The sequence below is a fragment of the Solanum dulcamara genome, chromosome 3, assembly GCF_947179165.1.
Source record: "Solanum dulcamara chromosome 3, daSolDulc1.2, whole genome shotgun sequence".
Classification (NCBI taxonomy): Eukaryota; Viridiplantae; Streptophyta; class Magnoliopsida; order Solanales; family Solanaceae; genus Solanum; species Solanum dulcamara.
Genome location: NC_077239.1, coordinates 59,015,307 through 59,028,159, shown reverse-complemented (window position 1 = coordinate 59,028,159; position 12,853 = coordinate 59,015,307).

The window sequence follows — 12,853 nt, the reverse complement described above, 5'->3', positions numbered from 1 at the left end:
TACATAATTTAAAAGTCTCAACTATTCAATCATATCACAACTTATGGGATATTATCAACCGATAGTCAATTTCAAGTAAATTTATTACCATTATATTTATTTATTTCATAAACTATCACTTTAAAGAAGTCAGGAACCTCTACTTGACTCAAATTGAAGTCCAATTGTCAAATTATGAACTTCCCTTCTGTAACGCTACGGAATGATCAAAATCTATTCAAATACATAATCTTCATAAAAATACGAATCTAATAACACTCATATTCTTATATTTATTTTTGTCTCAAAAATCAGATCAAAAGGTTATCATGAGCCCCCAAATTCGAATCTTCAAATTTCTTTCAAATTATTTTCACCCATAATAAAACAAACTCGCAAGCCAAATTTGACCTAAAACGGATTGTTATTTGACCTGTAAATCAAGATTTTTAAGAACCCTAAAACTATATTTTCTCAATTCAGTATAAATTCTACACATTTTTATCCTTAAAATCTATTCATAATCACATAAAAAGTTAATGAAAAGAATGAGAATCATTACCTTAACGCATTGGGATGAAAATCTCATTTTTTTTCTCTTTCCTTTTCCCCTCCTTTCTGTCTTTCTTTTTTATTCCTCTGCATTTTTCTTCTCAATTTCTACCTTGTTCCTCCTTTTTTTTTCTTCTAACTTAAGGCGCTTCAGAATTCAACCGTTTGTTTCTTTTTTTCCCTTTTTCCTTTTTCTTTTTCTTTTCTATTTTAAACTCTAAATTTTTTCCTTCTTTTTTCTATTATTTATTAGCAACAAAATAATCATTTATTTAATCTTCTATGAAAAGGGTTAAAATAGTAAAATCAATCAAATTCACAAAATGATAGAAAGGTAGTTACATAAGCCACCACTAATACACATGTTCGTCCTCAAACATAAAGAGAAAGAAGGTACATTGACTGTCGAAAAGTAGAGGATATCTGCTCTGCATGTCAGACTCAACCTCCAAAGTGGCTTCCTGCATTGGACGATGCCTCCATGCACCTTCACAGATGTCATATTCTTAGATCGTAGCTTCCTAACCTACCTATTCAAAATATCCATAGGATTTTCCTCAAATGTCAAATTTTGATCCAACTGCACTGAGTCTCATTTAATCACATGAGAACCATCACCGCAATATTTCTTTAACAGTGAAATATGAAAAACCAGATGAACAACTAATAAGTTTGGTGGCATAGAGCTCATAAGCCACTTTCCTAATACGCCGAAGTACCTCAATCGGATCAATGAATTTAGGGTTGAGCTTGTCCCTTTTTTCTAACCTCATAACACCCTTCATGAATGATAGTTTCAACAAAACTTTCTCTCCAATCATAAACCTTTCGATCCGCATAACTTTTTTGGCTACTTTGGGCTAAGAGAAGTCTATCCAGAATCAACTTGACCTCTAAAGAATCTCTCAATAGATCTGTACCCCAAGGTTTGACCTCAAATGAGAACCAATCCATGGGAGAACGACATCTTCTACCATACAAGGCTTCAAAAGGGTCATCTGAATGTTGAAATGATAACTATTATTATAAGAAAACCAGCTAATGGCAAAAATTGGTCCAAATGGCCACCAAAATCATCACACATGCCCGTAGCATATCCTCCAACACTTGAATAGTCCACTCAGACTGACCATCTATCTGTGGGTGAAAAGTTATGTTAAGCTCCACTTTAGTACTCAACTCTTTTTTCATAGACTTCCAAAAATTAGATATGAATGGAGTACCTCGATCGGGAATGATAGAAATAGGCACACCATGCAACTGTACTATCTCCTAAATGTAGATTCTAGCTAACCTCTCTACATTATATAAAGTTTGGCGTAACAGTCTAGAACTGCATGATAGCGAAAAAACCAATTCATAACCAATATGATGTCAAAATCTACCATATCCAATATAATTAAGTCCACCACTAAAACATCATTCATAGGAGTGGAAACACGAATAGACATATAAAGAGAATCACATAACCTATCTAGGCCTAAAGATATATATGCAAAAGCATAGCAAAAAGTAGAACGAGGGTCAAACAAAATTGTAGCAGGTCTATGGCATGCTAGAACAATACTTGTAATAACTGCATCGAAGACCTCTACCTCCAGACGATCTAAAAAAACATAACAATGAGCTCTACCACCCTCACTATGAGCACCACTTTGACCACTACCTCTGAGAACCATCACAACCCCTAGTTGGTTGTGGTACTGCTCTATGAGGACCCTGAGAACCATGTTGTTGTGCTCTTTGTTTGAGTCAAGGGAAATCTTTCTTGATGTGTCCCGACTCACCACACTCATAACATGTCCTATGTGTCATCATCTACTAGTAGAACGAAAGTGATCCGAATAACCTGCATGACTGGTAATTCTCTAAGAATATCCTTGGGAACCAAGTCCCAAATGACCTCCCTCAGATATTTGAATAGCTGCCTAAACTGATCTACTAGAAGGTAGTCAAAAAATCCTTCTCGGAGAACCTCCACCTCCAGATGAGGTGCCACAAAAACCACCTAAAGTACGAGCCTCTTGTCTCTAGTCTCACCAAACTCTTGATGTAGCATGTACTTGAAATTCTTGGTCACATCAACTACTTTCTAAAAAGTGCCTCCAATAGACTATTTGAAATTCTGTCATATATACCGAATAGATCAATACATTCACAAATCGTTGAATCCTCTCAGTCTTATTAGGAAGAATTATCAAAACATGATAAGACAAAGCATGAAACCTCGCCTCGTACTCGGTCACAGAAATACCATATTGAGTCATATTCTCAAACTGATTCCTCCTCTCTTCACACATACTATAGAAAACAAACTTCTCAAAAAATACTTGAGTAAACTGATTCTAAGTCAAAGTAGAGATTCAGCGAACCTATTTTCGATATAAGCTCTCCACCACTACTTAATTGGCCATAACATCTGAAGAGTAGTGTAGTCAACTCTGTGAGACTCCACCAGTCCCAAATTATGTGACCTCTCATGGAAATTGATTATAAACACATAAGCGTCCTCTCCTTGTCCACCCTTAAATTATGGAGGATCCATCTTCCTGAACCTCTAAAATATTTTATGCTCCTCAAGTATCGCGATAGGACTAGTAACTAGGGCATAGTAGCACTGGAAAAGTCATACCCTTGAGTCTAGGGGCTACCGCTGCGGCTAGATGACTCAATGGGATCTGAATACATCTAGTTGCTTGTTGGTCAAGTGTTTGCCCTCCTACCTTATCTTGAGAACCATATGATATATTAGGCAGAATACCAGCAAGAGTCATTCCTTCCAAGAAATTAATCATATGTGCCAAAGTATCCTGAAGTACCAGTGTAGCAACAAATTCGAGTTGTGCCTAAATTAGAGCTACCTCCTCATTCTAAATTTGATCATTATCTAGAACATAAACATCATCCTCAGGAGACTCTTCTTTAGTAGACACCGGAGCATTGGTCGATTCTCTATACCTGAATGATGCAGTAACTCACACCATATTTCTACCTCTTTCACGTGGTACGACTTGAGCAGCAGATGCAGGCACAAATGTCTGACCTTTAGCATTCGTAGACAGTATTTTCATCATCTGTGATAGAATGAAAAAGGAAGACTTAGTACTATGTAATATCAATTGTGCATGATAAGGAGATAAGGAATAGGAGTTTCCTAAAGTCTTATAGCCTCTCAAAGATAAGTGATGGACGTCTCCGCACCAATCCATAAAACTCTACTAGACTTTGCTCTTGTACTTAGTGGGATCTATGAACCATGCTTTGTTCCTTCATTATCAACTAACAATTTAACTAATGCGAAAATAATATTAAATTAAGAAACTAACTCATATAAGTATGGAACAAATGAGTTAAAATCAAACTATCGAAGGACCTAATGACACCAATACAATAGTATCTACGAATACGAAATAAGTCTGAAAACTAAAACAATTGTCTAGAAGTGTAACGATACAAACCATCATCATTTAGGTAGGGAAAATTTTTATGATTTAAGTTGATCCAGACCAGTGGCGTCCTACCATGGTGGCAAGGATCCCACCACAGCGGCACTGCCATAGAGAAATGGGATTCGTCATAGCAGGATCGACCGGATAGAATTAAAAGACAAAAATTCTTATTTTCTTCTTCCCTTACATGCCAAAATAGATAAGGGTTACCCTAGAAACCCTCAAAAACCTGATCTAGGCTTAGAGAGAAGGGAGGAAGAGAATTTTAGTGCAAGAAAGGCTACAATTCGTAGATTTCAGGCCTATCTCCATTCTTTCTCCTTTCGAAAGTCAGAGATTATGCTATAATTCTTCTACAGCTGCTTAGCGCCCGGGTAGGGTAGGTTTTTCCTTATTGAGTAGTTGTAAACTAGTTCCCAACACATATTATATCATAGATTAATGAAATCTTTCATGTTTAGGCCTTCAGGCATGGAGTCTAGATGGTTAAATATTTGTCATTGTTGTTCAAGGTAGGAATGTATGATGTGGGTCATGATTATTATGTGACTAGTAGTGGTGGTCCCTTTCTTGAATGGAAACCTTGGTGATACTTGTCAAGAGGGCTGATAATTTTTGTGAGATTAAGGGTGGAGCAATTGCTGGGTTGTTAGGAGATCCTAAGACTTGTGATAATCAAAAGGGAGTTCAGTAATGACTATTGATGTATATAGAGGAATATGCTTGAGAGTATAATTGTATATTCATGTTGATTACTTCCTACACGTACTTGAGTACTGTGTATTCATGAAATAGTAGGTGATGGTTTATTTTTCCGTTTGTGGTATATATGTTTGTTAACTACATTGATAGTAATGCATGCATGTGAATAGGGAAAGATAGAATGAACCTAATGAAATGACTATTGTGATCCATTGCATTCAAGAAACCTGTTACTTGATTGTGCGAGTGTGTGAATGTAATGACCCTGAAGGTCATTTTTGGAATGTTTCATAAAATGACCATTTTACCACTCCCTTTAGTTGCCTCAAGTCATTTCTGATTGGTACTAGGTGTTGGTTTTTAGAAAATCCTATGAAAAGTTAAGTCTTTGGAAATTTTGAGCTTTCATAAGCTTTAAGTGTTCAAAAGTGGTATTTGGGGTCAACTAGAGCTACGTGTCTCAGAACAAAATTTTGTCAATTCCAGTAGTTTCAGAATATGGAAATTGGTCTAGGAGAGTTTACGGAATCAGTTTTGGAGTTGTAACGAAGATTTGAGGTCTTGAGTTGAGAATTTTAAAAAAATTTAATCCAAAGTTTGACTTTGGTCAACTTTTGAATTTCCAATGCTCGGAATCGAATTTTGATATCTTCATTGGATTGGGGGGATGGGTTTTGGTCTAGAAAAAATGTTGATTGAATTTTTTGAGGTCCTGAACCCCTTTTGGTATTTTTAAGGCCTAAGTTGGTTTAATTGTGACTTTTTGAGTTTTGGGATCAAGGAGACCTCGAATTCAAAATTTGATGGTTTCATCAGCTTTGTAATGGACAAACTAGGCTAGTAGCACTATCAGTACCAGTATCGAGGCAATTGATACGAGTTTTGGACCATTTGACACTTTTGACTTTCAAAGTTAGCCTATGGTTGACTTTGGTCAACATTCTTGGAAAACAAACTCAGATAAAAATTCTAATAGTGTGGTTAGTTCTAGAATGTCAAATTTGGTTTGAAATGACCCTTCGTTCTCTTTCCGAGTCTTCTGATATAATCTCGAGGCCCGTTGTGGAATTTGGCTTAAAATGGCACTTGGTATGATATCCATTTTTCATTAAAATGACCTCATATGAGAATTTCAAATGCGCCATTGAGTTCAAAACATCGAATTTAGTAGGGTAGCGTATATCATTTACGCGCAGGGGGGTTCCGAATGAATCCCGAGCACCCCATTGGAGATTTTGGATTGTGCCAAAAATAGGTGTTGCAGTACTACTGTTGGTATCCCATTTTTGAATTCTTCTCCTTAAAATCCCATAACTTGAGTTTTAGAGCTCCATATTGGATGACTCAAAAGACAAACTTGTGAGATTTATTGAGGAGAACGCATTGGGGAGCTCAGTAACTTATTTGGGGGCATTCGATTGAGGTAAAATGTTAATTTTAGATGTTGCACTAAGTATTTTTGAAGTGAAATCTTTAAGAACTTTGGGAATTAATTTCTTGGTCTATATAAACTCAATTTTGGCGATTCTAAGGTCTAACTTCAAGAGATTTCCAAGGGGAATGCATTGATGAGTCGAGGAGTGTATTAGAAGTTTTGTTGGAGGTAAATTTGATGTTTAAGCTGCTGTATTTTAGTATTTTGAGTTGATATTTTGATGAATTTTGGGGGTTTTCTTCTTGGTCATTTTAGCTCTGTTTTTCAATGTTTCTTGAGGATAAATTGTGGGTTTTCTGCAAGTAACATCATGGTGTGATTAGTTTTGTCCATTGAAGCATCGTTTGAGGTAAATTTAGTTCCTAAGGGACTGCCCTCCTTCCTGAATTATCCTTTAATGGTGAAATTATGCATGAGCTAATTTTTATACTTTTCGAGTGTCAAATTGTGCTATAATTTGGAACATAGGTTCTCTAAGCTCAAATGTACCTTTTTATAGAGTCACATTCAAGATTTCTAGTGTGGATCCCATAATTCTATTTTAGACCCGATTTTGGGTCCGACCTCAAAAATTATGTTCTTGGTGTCAAAATGCTCGCATTGATTTGTAGATAAAAAATTTGATAGTGTGGAAGCATTTGAAATCATTTTTGGAGCGAAAAGCTACTGAAAAGTAGACCTAGAGTGCGCTTTTGTTTAGCGGTAGGCTCAGGATGCCTCTTTGTCTATTACCTTTTGATTGGGCCCGAGGACATGCTTGAGGAGCGATTGGATCCCAGGTTAGTCCCTTTTTATCCTGATAGTGTGGTATAGCTCGATGTTACTGTTTGTATTGTGTGTTTCTTGTTTAGATGCTGGTGATGACATGCTTGCATTAATTGAGCATATTTACTCATTTTGTGGTACGATCCGAGTATTTTATTGCTTTTTAACTACTATTTTGAGTAGGATTTCTCACACTTTTACTATTTTTAAACTGGTTTTAAAGAGAGTCGTACCACTTGAAATATTGGATACTAGTTGTGAGATCTACAAGGCATCAAGGACATGCTCTTTTTATATTGACAATTTTAGAGGTATCAAGGATGCACTCAGTTTTATTGATTATCTGGCACAGCGTCGCCCTTTTATACATTAGATGCATCCGGGATACCTTAGCCTGTACTTGATTATCTAGTGCGGCGTCGCTCTTTCTACATCGATTTGGCTTCTCCCTCTTCGGTACTACTACGGAGATTCTATATGTCTATATAAGACCTGGTTCGGGCCCAGCAGTGTATATTGATTTCCTGCATCCCTTATGGACCCCTCTAGCAGTGAACCACTAAGATGGATGAGAGAGCCGCATGGGTACCACCTAGCAGGCCGGGGGATGGGGTGGGTCTATACACTTGTTGTTGTTGTTGTTGATCTCTGAGAGCCACCAATGATATTACTGGTTTTTACTACAAACTTGCATTCATTTGCATTGCCTATCACCAGTATATTTGTTTGCTGTTTGATCCCCATATTTATGGGAGTTGGGGGTATGTATTTCATTATTTGTACCTTCCGAGGGTATTGACGTTCAGTTGGTTATTGTTTTATTATACTTGTTCTTACTCTTATTGTACTTGTAGTTGATACCTTTGGTTGTATTGGTAGTTGGTCTATGTGGTATTTGAGTTGGATAATGGTTGGTCCTTCCTTCTAGGCTCAATCGGAATAGGTCCTAGGTGATTGTGTGGTTAGAGTTGCCAGTTAGCATTATATTTTATTAGTAGACTCATATGATGCATTTCTCATGTTAGTAGGTTGTTGGATTGCATTTCAGATTCGTCTTTTGACTCTGCTCCTTTATCTATGTCTGTAGTCTCTTTGTCTTATTTCTTGCCATTATTGTGGTAATTTCTAATTAGTTACTTGTGCAGTATTTATCTGATTATATGTTAATTATACTTGCTTTATCTATGGAGCTCAGTCGGTCTATGTCTACTAAGTACCATTTATTTGGTACTTATACTACACTTCTGCCTCTGCAGATCATAGTACAGATTATCGCCGTTGATTTGGATTGGTGTGGAGAAGCTTCTGATTTAGAGATTTGGTGAGCTCCTAGCGTTCGGAGTTACTGATTTCCATACATATTGAATTAGGACTAGTCTTTACTTGCTTTCAAAGACTGTCTGTTTTCCTAATGTATTTGTAGAAGCCTTGTACTCCTATTTTGATTTAGATTCTCAATTACTAATGGATGCCAGGCCTTGGGGTAGTTTCTTGTGTTGTTTCAGTTTTTTTCTCTTTCTCTTCATTATTACTTATTTGCAATTCTATTTATTCATCTTCCTCTTGATAGCCGTTTCCTTTGGTTTCTGGCTAAGGATTAAAGGTTAGGCTTACCTGTTGGTGGATATTAGCAGGTGCTATCACAGCCTAAGAAATTAGGCCGTGAAAAGTTAGTAGCAACGCTCTAGGTTAATAAGCATCGTTGGTATGAGGGCAATGCCTAGAAGATTCCTGATGATCGGTGTGGAGACATCCGTATTCTATCTTTGGGAGGCTATGGGGCATTTTTAGGGAATTCTATTCTTTACTCCTTATCATTTGTCCTTATTTTGAATAATATCAAAACTGATCATTCGAAATCCATTTCTTCTTTTATGGATAGCACGAGTTTTTTGATGGACACGATTGGAGAGTCAACAGGTTCTACAAAAGCTTCAGCAGATGATTCTCAAGCTAGAGATGGGTTAGCAATTTCTCAGTAAGGTTCATCCTCAATATTAGACTATGTTATGAAATTTCTTGAGTGGGTTTGGAATAACCCCACATCATCCCCTACGGATCTGTATATGAGCCGAGAGTCTATTAGGGGATTATCTTTGCCGCTCCATTTGGCATCAGAGCATTTGATAGAGATGGGTCTACCTTTCCCTAGATTGTTAGCCATGTGAAGGCAGTGGAGCAGGCATGCTTTGAGGCGCATGGAGGTATTGGTAACATGCCTCTCCATTAGCATAGTGGTGATAGCATCCTACTTTAGGGCGAGTATCAGTTTGGCGAGGGTCATCTTCCTTCTGTACCTATCTAGCCCATGGTGATAGTACCTCAGGTCCCAGGAGGTTTTGAGGCAGGATATGGGGTTTAAAATAGATAGGGTTCAGGTCAGACTTCTTGGGGTGAGCATATTAGGACTTCAGGTGTTGGAACTTATCTTATTCCATTTGGGTCCTTTCAGCGGGATGTCATTGGTGATGGTTTCTATGAGGGGGTAAGGAAGGCCACTTGGTTAGAGAGCATTGCAAGGCCCCGGTACAGTCGACTAGGGAAAGGGACATCTGTGGCAGCCTGTCCCATTAGGGTGGTCCTGGTATGGGTCGGTGCTCAAGAAGATTAGATTCGCTCTCTTTCTATCATAGTTGGTTATTACAGGGTGTTCAGCAACAAGGTGTTTTGACTTCGGTTCACTTGACCACTGGTCCCAAGAGTGTCCCAGGTGAGATTCATTATTTTTTAACTTTTCATACTCACCAAAATAGAGTTGTCTGATCTTGTCGTACCTGTGGAGAGTTTGGCCATCGATCTAGAAATTGTCCCTAACATGGGACCCGTGCACAGTTCGCTCAACCAGGTTAGTATCAAGGTTTTATGCCACTTCCTGTTAGAGGTAGAGTTTAGAGGGTTGTTGGTGATGCTTTAGTTATTTAGGCCAAGGTCGGTCACGATCTATTCCATGCTTCCAAGAGTCAGTCTAAGGCCGAGGATCCAATATCAGTGATATTCACTTGATTTTCTTATTTTGCTTTATATTGCTTATTTGGTATAGTTTTTGGGTTTTCATATCCATACGTATCTATTTGGCTTGTTAGCTACCTTCTGACTATTGTGGCTGTCCTATCTAGACCTACGTGTATGTGTTCTAGCTCCGTAGTTGATTTCTTTTAGTAGTGGATCATTTTGGTTTTATTGTTATGCCGTAGTAGTTATAGAGTTATACCTTCTGGATGTTGAGATTAGTTGATTGCTCTGGTGGGCTTTGTTCAGCTATTTTAGAGCTTTTGGACTTAGTCCTTTCCCCTTCCTATCTTGCCCCTCCTTTGTGTGTATAGCTGGTATGAGGTTGCTGCTGGGAGAAGGGTGTGTCTGTAGTTATGACCCTTGCGGTCTACTATAGATCTTGTGCGTCAATTCTTTCTTTGTTCGATTTCCTATTCTTAGTTTCTAAGGTGGCAAAGCTAAGTTTTTCCCTTCGAATTGTTTGGGTGATCTCTTCATAGTAAGTCTGATAGTTTAATTATTGGTTCAGCTGGTTATGTGATGTGTTGTCAGATGGCTATGTCTGAGTTGAGAAAATTGGAATGAATTATCTTTGGTTATTCTAAGTATGGTGATGTTTTAGCTTGAAGCATCATGTCACGAGGATTTTATTGGGTTCATGGAAATATTGGTTTTCTTATGCTTGTGACCGACCAACAATTAGCAAGAAAGGATGATTATAGGGAGAGAGCGTTCATATTGATGAGCGATTTATCAATTTTTCCTTGTGGTACTCTTGTGATTATTGGAATTTTAGGTGATTAGTCAATACGTTCTGAAAATCTCAATCACATGTTTGTTCTACCTTACAACTAGGACTACCTTCAGTTTTGGTGATTTCGTGTTATGCCTTGGTTTTATAGGTAAGCTATAGTGGGTGTCTCAATGGTTCAAAGAATCAGATTGTTGAATTGGGTCTTCTGTTGTGGTGTGCTTTGACTAATTCAGACCCTTGCTTCCATGGGCGAATAGAATTTCTCAAATGAGTCTCCTTCAGGATGGAGTCAAAGTAATTTGTGGAATCATCTCTTGGTTTCTTGTTCATGGTGCGAGGTTCATGTGTGTTCTTGTGGTGTTCCTTGATGTGGTAGAGTGGTTTGTGAGCACCTAGTGCCAGTTTTCTCAGAAGTTCCTATGATAGGAATAAGCTAGAGGAGCTGGACTCAGTGCGGTCTTGTCCTTCATGGGTAAACTGGTCTTTTGGAGTGCAGTGTTCAGTTTTCAGAAGGTGAGTTTTAGTTGGGTTTTTGGATTTTGAACTTGAGATTGGAATTTTGGCCTTTGCCCTAGTTCAGTTCCCTTATTTTGGCTGTTGTCATCCCTTACGGTTCAGTTGAGTTATGTGACTTCCTTGAGGTTGTGCGGTGAGGTTCGATAAGAAAGTTTCAAATGGTATTAGTAGTACTCAAGATAGTTAAAGACCGACAGAACGCCCTTGGTGGCTTGGAGGAGGGGATTTGGAAGCATAAGACAAGCATTTGGAATTTTGAGTTAGATGTATCTGCCATGGCCTTGTATTGCTCATATCGGTGGTTTTGGTTTAGTTTGGTCAACCTTAGTTGAAACCCAATGTTTTTGGTCAAGTTCAGGCTAAGCGAGCAATACTTAAAGCCCATAAAGAGATTTGGAGGACTTTTGGGAGTTTGAATGGAATTTGAGGTTTTTACTCTTAGCCTGAGTTCTGTGATGGCGTTGTTCAATTCAAGAGGGTGTCCGAGGGTCTGGAGAAGTATGCAGGGCCGGTACCTTTGTCCTTTCATGCCTCTAGGCTGTGACTATTCTTTTACTTTTGCGGACGGAAGTTCTTTTAGTAGTAGACAATGTAATGACCTTGAAGGTCATTTTTGGATTTTTTTCATAAAATAACCATTTTACCCCTCCCTTTAGTTGCCCCAAGTCATTTCTGATTGGTACTGGGTGTTGGTTTTTAGAAAATCCTATGAAAAGTTGAGTCTTTGAAAATTTTGAGTTTTCATAACCTTTAAGTGTTAAAAAGTGATATTTGGGGTCAACTGGAGCTATGGGTCTTAGAATGGAATTCCATCAATTCTAGCAACTCCGAAATGTGGAAATTGGGCTAGAAGAGTTTACGAAATCAGTTTTGGAGTTGTAACGATGATTTGAGGTCTTGAGTAGGGAATTTGAGAAATTTTAGGCCAAGCTTTGACTTTGTTCAATTTTTGGAGTTACGATGTTCAAAATTGAATTCCAAAGGCTCAATTGGATTCAGGGGATGGTTTTTGGTCTAGAAGAAGTGTTGGTTGAATTTTTAGAGGTCCCGAACCCATTTTGGTATTTTGAAGGCTTAAGTTGGTTTAGTTGGGATTTTTCAAGTTTTGGGTCAAAGAGACCTCGAATTCAAATTTTGATTATTTCATCAGCTTCGAAATTGCCAATTTGGCTAGTAGCACTGTCAAAATGAGTATCGAGGCAATCGATACGAGTTTGGGACCATATTTTTGCGCTTTTGACTTTAAAAGTTAGCCTATGATTGATTTTAATTAACATTTTTGGAAAAATCATTCGGATGAAAATTCTGATAGCACGGTTTATTCCAGAATATAGAGTTTGATCTAGAACGACCCCTTGTTCACTTTCTGAGTCTTTTGGTCTAATCTCGAGGCCCATTGTGGAATTTGACCTAAAATAATACTTGGGTGTGAGATCTATTTTTTATTAAAATAACCTCGTATGGGAATTTTGAATGCGTCATTGAGTCTGGAACATTGAATTTGGTGGGGTAGGATATCTCATTTACGCTCACGGAGTTCCAAATGAATTTTGAGCACCCCATCAGAGATTTTGGACTGTGCCAAAAATAGGTGTTGCAGCACTGCTATTGGTGTCCTATTTTTGGATTTTCTCCAACTTTAAAATCCCATAACTTGAGTTCTAGAGCTCTATATTAGTGATTCAAAAGGCAAACTTGTGAAATATTTTG